At 44.3% G+C, this 15,010-nt stretch overlaps 1 long non-coding RNA gene across 1 annotated transcript; it reads right to left on the bottom strand.

Moving 5' to 3' along the window:
- Positions 1-11,461: 11,461 nt before the first annotated feature.
- LOC129628329 (uncharacterized) lies at positions 11,462-14,197 on the bottom strand. Its single transcript, XR_008702778.1, has 3 exons — positions 13,454-14,197; positions 12,684-13,150; positions 11,462-11,990 (listed from the first exon to the last, which is right to left on the bottom strand). It is a non-coding gene; the product is annotated as an uncharacterized LOC129628329 (long non-coding RNA).
- Between the last annotated feature and the right edge of the window lie 813 nt (positions 14,198-15,010).

Here is a 15,010-nt window from a genome sequence, read left to right as displayed (position 1 = left end):
AAGAATGCTCTTCTCCTTAGTACCATGAATATCCTTGTAACAATCCATTTGGAGGCCAGATTATACTGTGTGACTCTTTTAATCACATGACAGGAATTTCAAGGTACCAAGGCTGTATATTGTCACCCTGTTTATTTAACTTATATGCAGAGTACATCATGAGAAATGCTGGACTGGAAGAAACACAAGCTGGAATCAAGATTGCCGGGAGAAATATCAATCACCTCAGATATGCAGATGACACCACCCTTATGGCAGAAAGTGAAGAGGAACTCAAAAGTCTCTTGATGAAAGTGAAACTGGAGAGTGGAAAAGTTGGCTTAAAGTTCAACATTCAGAAAACGAAGATCATGGCATCTGGTCCCATCACTTCATGGGAAATAGATGGGGAAACAATGGAAACAGTGTCAGACTTTATTTTTCTGGGCTCCAAAATCACTACAGATGATGACTGCAGCCATGAAATTAAAAGACGCTTACTCCTTGGAAGGGAAGTTATGACCAACCTAGATAGCATATTCAAAAGCAGAGACATTACTTTGCCAACCAAGGTCTGTCTAGTCAAGGCTATGGTTTTTTCCAGTAGTCATGCATGGATGTGACAGTTAGACTGTGAAGAAGGCTGAGCGCCGGAGAATTGATGCTTTTGAACTGTGGTGGAGAAGACTCTTGAGAGTTCCTTGGACTGCAAGGAGATCTAACCAGTCCATTCTGAAGGAGATCAGCCCTGGAATTTCTTTGGAAGGAATGATGCTAAAGCTGAAACTCCAGTACTTTGGCCACCTCATGCAGAGTTGACTCACTGGAAAAGACTCTGATGCTGGGAGGGATTGGGGGCAAGAGGAGAAGGGGACGACAGAGGATGAGATGGCTGGATGGCATCACTGACTCGATGGACGTGAGTCTCGGTGAACTCCGGGGGTTGGTGATGGACAGGAAGGCCTGGCGTGCTGCGATTCATGGGGTCGCAAAGAGTTGGACACGACTGAGCGACTGATCTGATCTGAAAACCCTGAGACCAGGTAAATGGGTTTCATAGGTCATTTTATTCCTTATCATGTACACTTCCCCAAACCTTATTTATTCCTTATTATGTACATTACAGGGCTTCCCTGGTGGCTTAGAGGGTAAAGCGTCTGCCTGCAATGCGGGAGACCTGGGTTCAATCCCTGAGTCGGGAAGTTTCCCTGGAGAAGGAAATGGCAACCCACTCCAGTATTCTTGCCTGGAGAATGCCATGGACAGAGTGGCTTGGTGGACTACAGTCCATGGGGTCACAAAGAGTCAGACACGACTTAGTGACCGACACTACTGCTACCCAGACCAGGGCTACCACCAGACCACGTGGCCTCTTATACAAATCTGAAAACCTACCCCTTCCTCAAATTAAAAAAGTTAACTATTTCTCAATAACAGTTACTAAAGAAAAACAGTAATTTTATATGAGTTGCACAGCTAAGTGATCTATCATAAAATGAGAGAAAGTTCAAATGTTTAGTGATCATATTAGAAATGTAAGTCACTTGGATCTAATAATTTGTTATAAAATTGATAGACATCTTGCCCGGGAAGAAATAATTCTTTTTGACTTACTTTTTGGTGCTTACTTTTTAATATAGTTCATATTTTATAGAAATGTTCACCAGATTGGCAGTCTTTCTTATGACACTATAGACTTAACATAGTTTTTAGCGTATATAATTTTGAGATGCCACATTCTTCACTGATACTGATATTGACAAAATTAGTCATAACTTGAAAGTTTCAAAGTTATTTGGAAATGGAGCTGGTAAATTATTGTCATAAAAACATCACAATATTTTGGTGGGAGAATATTTGATTATAAAAAGACAAATTTGGATTTTTAGTTCTTTGTACATTGATGAATGATGCATAAAACTCAGTTTCAGTCGTACATTTCCACCCAGCTTTGGTACTTCACATTGAGAGTAGTTCTTCAAATAACACAAGATATCTAGAACTCACCTCCTTCAATTGTGCAGAATCAGGGCATCACCAGGAGCTTGTTAGAAACGTAGAATCTCAGGTACCATCCCAGAATTACCAAATCAGAATTTGCATTTTCATAAGATCCCAGGCAGGGATAGTTGGATAGCATCACTGACTCAATGGACATGAACTTGGGCCAACTCCAGGAGACAGTGAGGGACAAGGAGGCCTGGCATGCTGCAGTCCATGGGGTAGCAAAGAGTCGGACATTACATAGTGACTGAACAAAGATCCCAGGCATTCTGTATACACATGAAAATTTGAGAAGTACTGATCTAGGCTACTGTAAAGACCATCATATAATTTCAGCAATATAAACTTAAAAAAAATTTTTTTTAATTGAAGGATAATTGCTTTAGAGAATTTTGTTGTTTTCAATAATTGCTTTACAGAAGTTTGCTGTCTTCTGTCAAACCTCAACATGAATCAACCATAGGTATACATACATGCCCTCCCTTTTGAACCTCCTTCCCATCTCCCTCCCTATCCCACCTTTCTAGGTTGATACGATGCCCCTGGTTCAAGTTCCCTGAGACACACAGCAAATTCCCACTGGCTATCTATTTTACATATGTAAACCTTTCTTTTAAAGAAATATTGTTACCATTACATAAAAAATAGAAATCAGTTTGAATCAGAGGTAGATTTATTGTGGAAATAATATTTGAAATGAATCTCCCTCCCCCCTCCCCCGGTCTGGTGTTTCTATATTAAATAAGTTGGAGTCAATGTCAAGAAGTTGCAACTTGTTAAACAGCAATATTTGTTTAATACAAATATGATAATTTGTAATTATCATAAATTCATTTTTCTTGAAAGATTTTCTTAGCCCATTATATACTTTTGAGGGCATAATAGATGTTGACTTTTGGTTCCCATCTAATTTTGCTTACAACATTAGTTTTTCCTTCATTTCAGTTAATACTGAGCAATGCTTTTTAAAGAGAATGTTTTCAAAAGTGTACTTCGACTTATATTTGAGAATCTGTTTTTATCTGTAACATCAATAAGCACCACATACTCCCTCTAATTAACTTTTAGTAGCAAGAAGGCATTTACTCAATTTTCCCATCTCCTATTCAACAATGATTTAAAATTTTATGTCCCATAAATGCATGTTCAATATTCTTCAACATTTGACTGAAGCAAAAAGAGCAGTTATACAATTTCTTGGATGATATAAAAAATTCAGTTCTGTCAGAATATCTTTTTGCCACATCATTCAATGCCAAATGTAAAGAATATGCAAAACAAAAAATATAGAATCCCCTAGGGGTTTTGTTGTTGTTGTTTTTTGAGAATCTTCTGTAGCAATTCATTACCTTCTCTACACATACTTGTGGCATTACTGAATCCAATATTTCTCTAGATTCAGTTTTCATAAGTTGCCTTGAAAAAATGTACATGCTTTCTTTTGTCTTGTTATCTACTGGTCAACCTCCTCTGTTAGACATTCACATATGAAATGCTTGCTTGTTGGAAATCCACAGATCTAACATGACATGTTCTAAAAGGTTTATACCAGGGGTTGTTTCCAAAACAATCCAATAATAATTTCATTTCTTACCTTTTTCAAAATTCATTAATTCATTGCATCCGCTATAATTTTAACCACGGGACTGCCAGGGAAGTCCCCACATCTACTACAATTTTAATTATCTGGTTTTATATTTTGTGCCTTTAAAAATGTATAACATTATTTGTTAATCAATGTGCCATTATGTTATCGAATTTTTAGTTTCTGCCAAAGAAAGGCCATTTTCATCTCCGTACTTGAGGCCCCATGGGTGATCTCCCTAGATGCGGCCTGGCTAAAAGTTGAGTTAGGTATACTGTATGCTCCCATCATACTGTTTGTGGGGTTCTCAAGGCAAGAATACTGCAGTGGTTTGCCATTCCCTTCTCCAGTGGACCGCATTCTGTCAGACTTCTCCACCATGACCCACCCGTCTTGCGTGGCCCCGCAGGGCATGGCTTAGTTTCATTGAGTTAGACAAGGCTGTGGTCCATGTGATTACATGGACTAGTTTTCTGTGATCACGCCCGAGGTCAGGGGCGGTGGCCGAGAGGAGCAACCCCATGTCCAAGGAGCGGTGGCTGCACGGGTGCAGGAGGGCCAAGAGAAGCTACTCCACGTTCAAGGTCAGGAGTGGCAGCGGTGAGGAGATACCCCTCATCCAAGGTAAGGAGCAGCGGCTGCGCTTTGCTGGAGCAGCCATGACTCAGGTACTCAGGTTTCAGTAGTTTCTGCCATGAGAGGATCTTTGTGATATTGTGATATGGTCTTTGCTTCCCTTCTGGCAAAGTTCTCCAAGCCAGGCTTCAGCAATACGTGAACCGTGAACTTCCAGATGTTCAAGCTGGGTTTAGAAAAGGCAGAGGAACCAGAGATCAAATTGCCAACATCCGCTGGATCATGGAAAAAGCAAGAGAGTTCCAGAAAAACATCTATTTCTGCTTTATTGACTATGCCAAAGCCTTTGACTGTGTGGATCACAATCAACTGTGGAAAATTCTTAAAGAGATGGGAATACCAGAACATCTCACCTGCCTCTTGAGAAACCTATATGCAGGTCAGGAAGCAACAGTTAGAACTGGACATGGAACAACAGACTGGTTCCAAATAGGAAAAGGAGTATGTCAAGGCTGTATATTGTCACCCTGCTTATTTAACTTCTATGCAGAGTACATCATGAGAAATGCTGGACTGGAAGAAACACAAGCTGGAATCAAGATTGCCGGGAGAAATATCAATCACCTCAGATATGCAGATGACACCACCCTTATGGCAGAAAGTGAAGAGGAACTAAAAAGCCTCTTGATGAAAGTGAAAGAGGAGACTGAAAAAGTTGGCTTAAAGCTCAACATTCAGAAAACGAAGATCATGGCATCTGGTCCCATCACTTCATGGGAAATAGATGGGGAAACAGTGGAAACAGTGTCAGACTTTATTTTTCTGGGCTCCAAAATCACTACAGATGGTGACTGCAGCCATGAAATTAAAAGACGCTTAGTCCTTGGAAGGAAAGTTATGACCAACCTAGATAGCATATTCAAAAGCAGAGACATTACTTTGCCAACAAAGGTTCGTCTAGTCAAGGCTATGGTTTTTCCAGTGGTCATGTATGGATGCGAGAGTTGAACTGTGAAGAAAGCTGAGCACCAAAGAATTGATGCTTTTGAACTGTGGTGTGGAGAAGGCTCTTGAGAGTCCCTTGGACTGCAAGGAGATCCAACCAGTCCATTCTGAAGGAGATCAGTCCTGGGTGTTCTTTGGAAGGAATGATGCTAAAGCTGAAACTCCAGTACTTTGGCCACCTCATGCAAAGAGTTGACTCATTGGAAAAGACTCTGATGCTGGGAGGGATTGGGGGCAGGAGGAGAAGGGGACGACAGAGGATGAGATGGCTGGATGGCATCACTGACTCGATGGACGTGAATCTGGGTGAACTCCGGGAGTTGGTGATGGACAGGGAGGCCTGGCGTGCTGCAATTCATGGGGTCGCAAAGAGTTGGACACGACTGAGTGACTGAACTGAACTGAACTGAACTGATGTGCTCCCAATGTTGTTTTTCATTTTCAAGTCAATTTTGTCTGCATTTCTCTCAACACGTAATATTCAAATACATATTTCAACTTTAAGTTCTTAACACTGTCATAGCATTTATCAGCTTATTGGTAATGTGTGATGAATACTGCCAGTCCTTCCTTATGTTTTCTCATTTCAGTTGATAACTTTCCTCTATCCCCAGAGAATTTTTAATATAGATAAAACACAGAAATCCTAGAGGTAGAATACTGTAGGGTTTTTGGTCACTAGTAAGAATTTATGAATATACAATTTCTGAAAACTTCTCACCTGCACTGATGATAGTTAAATTAGATAAACTTTGATGAAAATAAACTTAATAAAAAGTTCCATAATTTCTTATGTAAGATAGACAAATTTCAGCTGGAGTGTTGTTAATATTCAAATTGTTAAATATTCAGATTACATAGCTGGATACCTGGATAGGCAGAATATACATATACCTATATGCGGATAGATAGATCTCCAGTTTAATGTTTTCTCTTCTATATCCTTCCTAATCCAGTAGACTGACCCCTCATTCCATTTTCTCCAAAATGTATTTAATGATCTAAATTATTCTTTTTCATTTTCTTCTGTTTTCTGATTCTGAAATCAATTTTAAAAATGCTTTTATAGAATCTGATTAAAAATCAATTCATATTTTATCTTAGAATCGTACATGTATATAACATACAAAATATATACTCAACAAGATGATAAATATTGTCAAGTGTTAATACTCTCACTAACAGAATGTCCAAACAAGTAATTGCTATTTTGTAATTTCTAGGTCGTTAAATGGTGATCTCTAATTTATGTGCATATAATTTATTTTATAGACCATTTGAGCATATGTAGTTTGATGGTGACTCATAGAATAATGAAACTTCTTGTAGATTTATGTTGGGAAGTCAGCAATACCTTTTGAATACAGCAAATAAACAGGAGACGATGTGATGCAACATGAAACATTAAATTAGCTGTACACTAACAACGATGATTTCTTTTAATTTTTGAAATACTCAACTGTCAGTATATCAATAGAAAAACAGTTTCTTGTTCAGAAGCAAAAATATTTTAGATGATGTTAGACCAGTTATTGGTTTTGATTATTGACTCATTTTTCCTTTGTACGTGGAAGCAGAACAAAATATACTAAACCTCTTAAAACAAGACGCTTTACTGCCATCTGCCAGGAAGTCATAATAAATATACAAACCACGTATCTTTGTGATAAACAATAATAATAAACATACAAACATTTTCAGGATAATAAATGTGTCTATGAGGTAAATGGTGCCCTTTCAGATGAGGAGCAGCATGCAGTGCTTAACTGAAATAACCCTACATGGCAGCCCCAATCCCAACTGCATCTAGATTTTATATTGTTGCTTTCAATCTTCTGCCAAAGGAGAAAAATCCCCATTGTAAAGACATTCTTGGGGTCCAGTCTGATGTTGTTCATTTCTATTTTGGGTAGAAAAACAGGGGAGTGGGGTACAACAACAATTCAGCTTCTAAAGAAAGGTCACTCACTCTAGCAGAGATAAGATTGGTTGTTCAGGACTTTCATCACTGGCCCCAGGACATCGGGGTGAGTTGTACTGTCTCCTCTGGTCTAAAGCCATTGACCCTGCAGAAAGTGGGAGCTGGGGAGGCAGAGGGTCCAGGCTAAACCGTCAAAGGAAAAACACATCTGCCTAAAACTGCAGGTGAGCCAGCAGGATCCCTGAACAAAAGAACTTTGAGTGGGAGTGAGAGGGGGTAGGGAGATGCAAACTCACAAGTATCTTACTAGAAAGGGATAACATAACCTTTGGCATAATTGGCTCAGGAACTATGGTCATAAATCCAATACTATTTTCTATTCTCAGAAGAAGACAAATTGTTAGATGGCAAGGTAATAAGAAATTCCCATGTAGTATGAGTCCAGTTTTGTAAAGCATAAATCAATCCTGTAAAATATTAAAAAAAAAAAGAAATTCCCATGACTTAATACAATGTATTTGAGGTAAAATATTGAGCCAGTCTATGTTCCTTGCATTCAAATAGCAAAAGTTAGTATTAACAATACCTGGACTTCCCTCGTGGTCCAGTGGTTAAGAGTCCATCTCCCAATGCAGGGGACATGGGTTCAATCCCTGGTCTAAGAAGATCCCACATGCCATGGACCAACGACGCCCATGCCCCACAGCTACTAAGCCTGTGCTCTAGGACACGAAAGCTGAAGCCAGAGAAACCACTGCAAGAAGCCTGAGCGCCACAAAGAAGAGCAACTCCCACTCGCCACAACTAGAGAAAGCCTTTGTACAGCAACGAAGACCCAGTGCAGCCAAAGTAAATGAATACAAATATTACCAATAACTAACACAGGGCAGAAAGTATCAAGTTCCTGACCCATCACGAGTGTTGAATGAATGAGAAGAGTTCTATTCCAGAGCAACCCCCCAAGTACCAAATGAGCATAGAGAATGTAGAATTGGGGGAAATAGGGAAGGCTTCCTGGAGGAGGTGTTCCTTGAGTTCAGCGCCAGAAAGCAGAACCTTGATAGGCAGAGTTGGAGACAAAAGGAATCCCAGGAAGAGTCAATGGTAGCAACAAAACCTGAGAAATGGGAGAAGAAGGTGGAACATCAGTCAGTCATCTGGGACAGAAGAGCAGGCCAGGAGAGCTTAGCGACAGCATCTAGTGAGGAAGAAGGGTCTAGCAAGGGTCACTGCCCCTGGTAATCTCTGAAGGTGGGTGTGGCAGCCAGATTGCTGGGAAGGATAATGATTGAGTGAGAGAGGAAGGAAGGGGGTGCAGAAAAGAGAGTTAGGCTACTCTCTTTTTTGGTGAACTTTTTAGTGAAGTAACATATGTTCATATGTTCTGGCTTCCCAGGTGGTGCAATGGTAAAGAATCTGCCTGCCAATGAAGGAGACACAAGAGAGGCAGTTCGATCCCTAGGTAGGGAAGATCCCTTTGAGGAGGAAATGGCAACCCACTCTGGTATTCTTGCCTGGAGACTCCCATGGACAGAGAAGCCTGGCAGGCTAAAGTACATGGGGTCACAAAGAGTTGGATGCGATTGAGCACACACGCATGTTTATTATTATACATTATTAAAATAGATTTTACATATATTTATTGAATATTATGTAAGACACATACTCAAATTATGTTCTTTTATGCATATACATATTTATATTAAAACATTTTCCTGATACATGTATAGCATGTGTATTCATATATAGCAAAATGTACATAGTCCACAGGTCGACAAATAATTTTCCTGACTCCTAACAGCATAGATTAGTTTTTAGAGCTACTTTTTGTTTTTTAAAGAAGTAAAAGGAGATGGTAAAAGGAGAGAAATAGGATGGTAGCTTGAGTGGCAGGATCAATGGAAAGGGATTTTCAGACCACAGAAGCATTTTTATGCCAAGGGGAGCCAATTAAGAGGGAGAGATTGGATATGTAAGAGGAAGCGGGGACAACTGATGGCAGTACTAATGGACACAATAGGAACAGGCTCAAGGTAATGGCTGTGGTTGATATTAAAAATAGGAAGCGTCGCCCTGGGGTAGCTAAGCAGAGAGATCAGTGTGGGTTAGCAGTTACTCCGCCCCTTTTCTAAACTTGAATCATCACGATGACAGAGGCAACAGCAACAAAAAAAGCAAGGGCTTCTACTGGAGTCCAGGGGCCCTGAGACCACCTTGAAATGGGGCCTGCTTTTAAGTTGGACTCATCTAAGCCCAGAAGACTTCTATCCTGACCCTATCCCTGTCCTGTAACTTTGCCAGAGGAGAGCCCACTTCAGGGTAGCCCTAAGTGTCACAGGAAGCATCGTTCCAGCCTCCGAAATTCCAAAAGATAATTCAAGCCAAGTCAGTCTGATGGTCCTGGGATGGAAGTTGGAAAGTCCAGCATTTGGGGGGACTCTGGCCTCCAGAGCCTCCCTGCCGCTTATGATCTCTGGCGGGTGGTGGTGAGGGGTGATGATGGCAGAACTCAGCTGTCCGAGGACAGACCCTCCTCCTCTTGTAGAGACGGCCAGAGCAGAGCAGGACCAGCCAACACGTCGTTAAACCTCCTTTCTGAGGCTTCTTCCCAGGGTCCATGTTTCCCATGCAGGAAGAACCTCTTTGAATTCAGCAAATAGGCCCTGATCTCGCCTGAGAACCTGTCTCCCTGAAGGAACTGGAGATCTGGGGGCTATGACAGACTCACAGGTGAGGCTCCAGTCCTCAAAAAGTGAGCAAGCGCTGGATAGGAAGTAATGACAAAGAGCCCTCTTCTGATATGAAATCGACACCAGACTCTGCGGTGGGAACTGAAGGACAAGCATGCAGAGGGAAGGGCAGAGCTGGTGGCCGCCCATTCACCAGTTCTTTGGGGGACCCTGCTTTTCCTGCCACCAACTTTCTGGCTGCACAGGGACATCTCACCCTTGCTACTCTCTTCATTCCTTGTAAGTCGTCTGAGACAAGACTAGAAAGTTCAAATGGGACGTTAGCAAATGCTGAAGTGAAATACAAACTCAAAGCAACATGGGTTATAAATAGGCCCACGGAGCTATAGAGATCATGGGATCCAGAGAAGTGAAACTCGCTCCAAGATTGTGTGTAGAACTCTGCATGAAGTTTCCGCTGCCTCAGTCAAGCCCCAAAACGGAAAAGAAACCCAGCAGAGGGGCAGCCAGGTGTTGTGGTTAAGGGGCCAAACCCAGGGGCCAGATGACCTGGGTTTATGTCCCAGTTCTAAATAGTTCCGTAATCTTTGGCAAAGATTTAGTCTCTAGTGGCCTTGGGTTCCCCATCTTAAAAACAAGGGCGAAACTAGGGCCTACAGCATAGGTTCTTACAGGAATTAAGTCAATTAACACGTATAAAGCACTTACAGCAGTCTTTGACTCATAGATGTTAAGTAAGCTTGGAATGTTATCATTGATAAGGACATGCTCAATGGGACTAAAGGGAGAGAAGAGATGGAGGCCACCTGGGAGATAGGCAAGGAGGCAGGAATGAGATAGACAGGAATGGGTCCCCAAAAATGGAGGCCACCTAGAAGGATGGAGGAATGAGAAAAAAAATAACATCTAGGGCAGAGGAGACACCCAGGTAAGTGAGACAGATGGGAAGAGGTACTGCCACCTTTAAATCAGAGCAAGAGGCCCACTGATGCTGAAGCGCCTATACTTTGGGCACCTGATGCAATGAGTCAACTCATTGGAAAAGACCCTGATGCTGGGAAAGATTGAGGGGAGGAGAAGGGGGTGACAGAGGATGAGATGGTTGGATGGCATCACTGACTCAATGGACATGAGTTTGAGCAAACTCCAGGAGAGAGTGAAGGATAGGGAAGCCTGGTGCGCTGCATTGTGAGGGGTGCAAAGAGTCGGATCGGATACCACTTAGCAAATGAACAACAAAAGACCCACATGTCAGAGAGCCTGGCTGTGTTATGGTTCTTCTCTAGACTCACCACTCTCCCAACCAGGTAAGAAATCCTGGGGGCAATGGGATGTGTCTCCTTGGCAACCCCCTCTTGGCTGCTGAGGACTCTGAAATTCCCTGCCCCCAGGAATTCCTAACCCCAGGAACCCCAGGTGCTGCCCTCCCCTGGTCATGATGTCTGGAGGCTACAGACGGGCACTGCTGAGCACACCCCTGGGGTCCGAGGGGGCCAAGGGGCCACAATTTGCAAGCATACGGACAGACTGGGGGCTGAAGTGTTCCTGTGTGCACTTTGGGGCCCCCTTCAGGTGCAGGATGGAACTGGGGGTGAAGGTGGAATGTCCCTGTAAAAGGGGTAGGTGTTCCCAGTGGGGGCGGATGGTTCCTAGTTTCCCTTGACGTCTTTTCGATAACCTTCACACTGACCACCAGGTAGTGTCCTTCCCTGTCAACATTCCTATAGGACCCAAGTCCTGAATCTCCCCCAGTTAACCCAGTGGCATGCTGGAAAGGCCTGGAGTCTCTTGGTGGACCTCTGGAAAACGACGCCAAAATGAAAGGAGGAGAAAACCAGGTGAACTACTTCCACGGGCGCAGTTTCCTCACTGGGGCTGGTTTCTGCCCAGGTGTCCCAGGGGCTGGGTGTCAGGGTCACCCCGGGTGGGAGGGCCGTGGACCTTGCTCCAGGACCAAGCAGGCAAGGCCGCCCTCCCACACCCTGTTTCTGGGTTTCCTTCTGAGCCGCCCCCCATTCAGAGACAAGACGGAAGATAACCTCCCCGGCGTTTTAAGTGCAGGGTCCCCAGATGTGTAGCACGGGAAGGGGAGCCCACGGGTTACCAACACCCCCCCACACTGGACTGCGGTCTCTGTGACCACACTGGGCAGGCAGAACTGGGCTGAGACGGTGCCCAGGTCTCTGAGTGCGGCCAGCTCCATCTTCGGGATGTTACTGGTCATTTTGTCCTGGGGAAGGGGAGGAAAGAAACAGGGACAGGAAGGCACAGGGGTAGCAGTGGTAAGGGAATGGATAGGGAAGAGGGATGGTGATATTAGATGATGCTGGGGAGTGGGACCCAAACCTAGGCATGGCTCTCCCCCCCACCTCTCCCTCCTGCCCAGATTCCTCTCCAGCACCTCACTGGGTCCCAGGGGTCAGTTTTTGCCCTGTGGTTACTCTGGGATCCTTCAACCCAAAGGGGACAGCGTAGGATCCAGTGAGCCCCCGAAGTGTGTGTTAGTCATTCAGTCGTATCCAACCCTTTGTGGACCTCATGGACTCTAGCCTGCCCACTTATCTGTCCATGGGCTTCTCCAGGCAAGAATACTGGAGTGGGTAGCCATTCCCTTCTCCAGGGGATCTTCCCAACCCAGGGATCGAATCTAGTCTCCTGAATTAGCAGACGGATTCTTTACACTCTGAGCCACCAGGGAAGCTCTCTCCGCAGTGCTTCAGGGAAGTTGTATTTCCAGGTAGAACTTAGAGGGACTTGTTCTCTGCAAGATGCAGCATGAGGATGGGGCAACCTGACCCTAACCCTGGAGGATTTGGAGAAAGGCTTTCGGGGCTCTGGGGGCTGCAGAGTACCCAGGAGCCTTGGAGTGTAGGCTCCAAGTAGGGGCGCACTCCCCACTCTGTGCAGTAGTTCCCACCCTTACCCTGCAGGACTCAGGCTTCAGCCTTGAAGTTGAGTGCCCTGTATTGTCCTGCTCTGTGCCCCCAAGGTGGGAAGAGAAGGCCCTGTCCTGCCGACTAACTGGATTTTGCCCTTGTTATCCAGCTACCAATCCGTCTTTTGAGAAAAGTGCTTTACTGGGGGAAGATCCACGGGCAAGGGGACAGGAGGCAAAGCTCTCAAACCCGTCTCCTTAATCCAGGCTTCAGGGCCAAATTTAAGGGGTTAGGGGAATTTCAAACTTGGAAGCTGATTGGCTGCTCTTGGATGCATCCCTATAAGCCACTCCTGTTGCTAGAAGGCAGATTTTCCTTACTGAAGGACGTCTTGCTTTTTAAAGGGCTCTGGTGGCATCCTATCTATTCTTTGAGCACTGTAGACTGAAGATTCTTGGTTCCAGGGTCATCCTGAAGACAGGCATCCCATCTTGCGCTGGGTACAATGCTGTTTCTTTAAAATAGAATCAAGGTTTCATTAATCAATCAACCTATTTAAGGAGGCAAAACCAGTTTCAGCTGATGCTTTTTTCCGTGCTGTTTCACCCTGGTGCCTCCATCAGTGACTGTAACCATCAGGGGGGTCTGAAGGGCAAGTTCTCCCAGCTGATCTTTCACTCCATCCCCAGATGGTAACACTGACCTGGCACTGGGACGAGGAGTGTCTGAGCCAGAGCACTGCAAGAGTCAGGGACCATCCTGCCCAGGGGGACCAGCAGAGCCCCCACCCCCCCAGTGGGCAGAAGTGGAGACCAACCTGCTACAGGGAGCCTCTATGGCTTCCTGTGATGTTCTGTGAGGAAGCAGGGGTATCCTGAAGTGGGCTCTCCCTTGGTAGGATTAGGGGCAGGGAGGGTCTCAGAATAGGAGTCTGTGGGTTCAGGTGGGATTAGCGTGAAGTCAAGTCCCATTTCAGGGTGGCCCTAAGAGCAATACTGTCAGTGTTGCTGTAGATGTTGCTGCTGGTTTGCCTGATGATTTGAGTTGAGATGATCAAGAGACAAATGCAGAAGGTACAGGTGGGGAGCAGACCAGCCTGGGAGGCTTTAAAGGGACGTGATTTTTAGCCCCTAACTTGGACTAAAGAGTGCCAAACAGTCTTTGAAACAATGAGAACAAAGTTAGTCTCAGCCCAGGCTTTGGGACTACCAGGCTTAAAGAAACCTTTCAGATTATATGTCCATGAGAGACAGAGCGTAAGTCTGCAAGCATTAATTCAAACTCCGGGGAATATCCTTCCACCTGTTGCCTACTTCACAGAACAACTTGAACAGACTGTTAAGGGATGACCATCTTGAGTACTTGTGACAGACTTCAGGAAGCTAAGAAGTGTATCCTGGGCCAACCTACCACTGTGTTTTTCCCTTACCATGTCCTTTCTTTAAAAAAAAAAAAAAAAAGACATTTTTAACTGAAGGATAATTGCTTTACAATGTTGCTTTGGTTTCTGCCATACATCAACATGAATTAGCCATAGGTTATATATACGTCCCCTCCCTCTCACTTCCCACCCTTTCCCACCCCTCTAGGTTGTTACAGAGCCCCAGTTTGAGTTCCCCGAGTCATACAGCAAATTGGTATGTATATACTAGAACACAGCATATGGTAATATATATGCTTCCATGCTACTCTCTCCATTTTTCTCACCCTCTCCTTTCTCCCCACTATCTGTGTCTGTAAGTCTGTTCTCTGTGAGTTCATCTCCATTCTAGTGAGGTGGATGAACTATGTCCTTTCTATACTGGAACAAAACAGGGGCTGTTGACTGACTTCTGGGAGAATGTGAAAGTGCTAAGCCATCCTCTTAGACCCTCCCAATGTAAGATTTCAGGTCTGCTGCTGCTGCTGCTAAGTCGCTTCAGTCGTGTCCAACTCTGTGCAATCCCATAGACGAGAGCCCACCAGGCTCCCCCATCCCCGGGATTCTCCAGGCTAGAATACTGGAGTGGGTTGCCATTTCCTTTTCCAATGCATGCATGCTAAGTCGCTTCAGTCATCTCTGTGTGACCCTATGGACAGCAGCCCACCAGGCTCCTCTGTCCACGGGATTCTCTAGGCAAGAATACTGGAGTGGGTTGCCATTTCCTTCTCCCGGATTTCAGGTCACTTAGCCCTAAATCCCGGAGAAGGCAATGGCACCCCACTCCACTACTCTTGCCTGGAAAATCCATGGATGGAGGAGCCCGGTAGGCTGCAGTCCATGGAGTCGCAAAGAGTGGGACATGACTGAGCGACTTCACTTTCACTTTTCACTTTCATGCATTGGAGAAGGAAATGGCAACCCACTCCAGTGTTCTTGCCTGGAGAATCCCAG

The sequence above is a fragment of the Bubalus kerabau genome, chromosome 15 (genome assembly GCF_029407905.1).
Source record: "Bubalus kerabau isolate K-KA32 ecotype Philippines breed swamp buffalo chromosome 15, PCC_UOA_SB_1v2, whole genome shotgun sequence".
Taxonomy (NCBI): Eukaryota; Metazoa; Chordata; class Mammalia; order Artiodactyla; family Bovidae; genus Bubalus; species Bubalus kerabau.
This window is presented reverse-complemented; position numbering and strand designations above follow the sequence as displayed.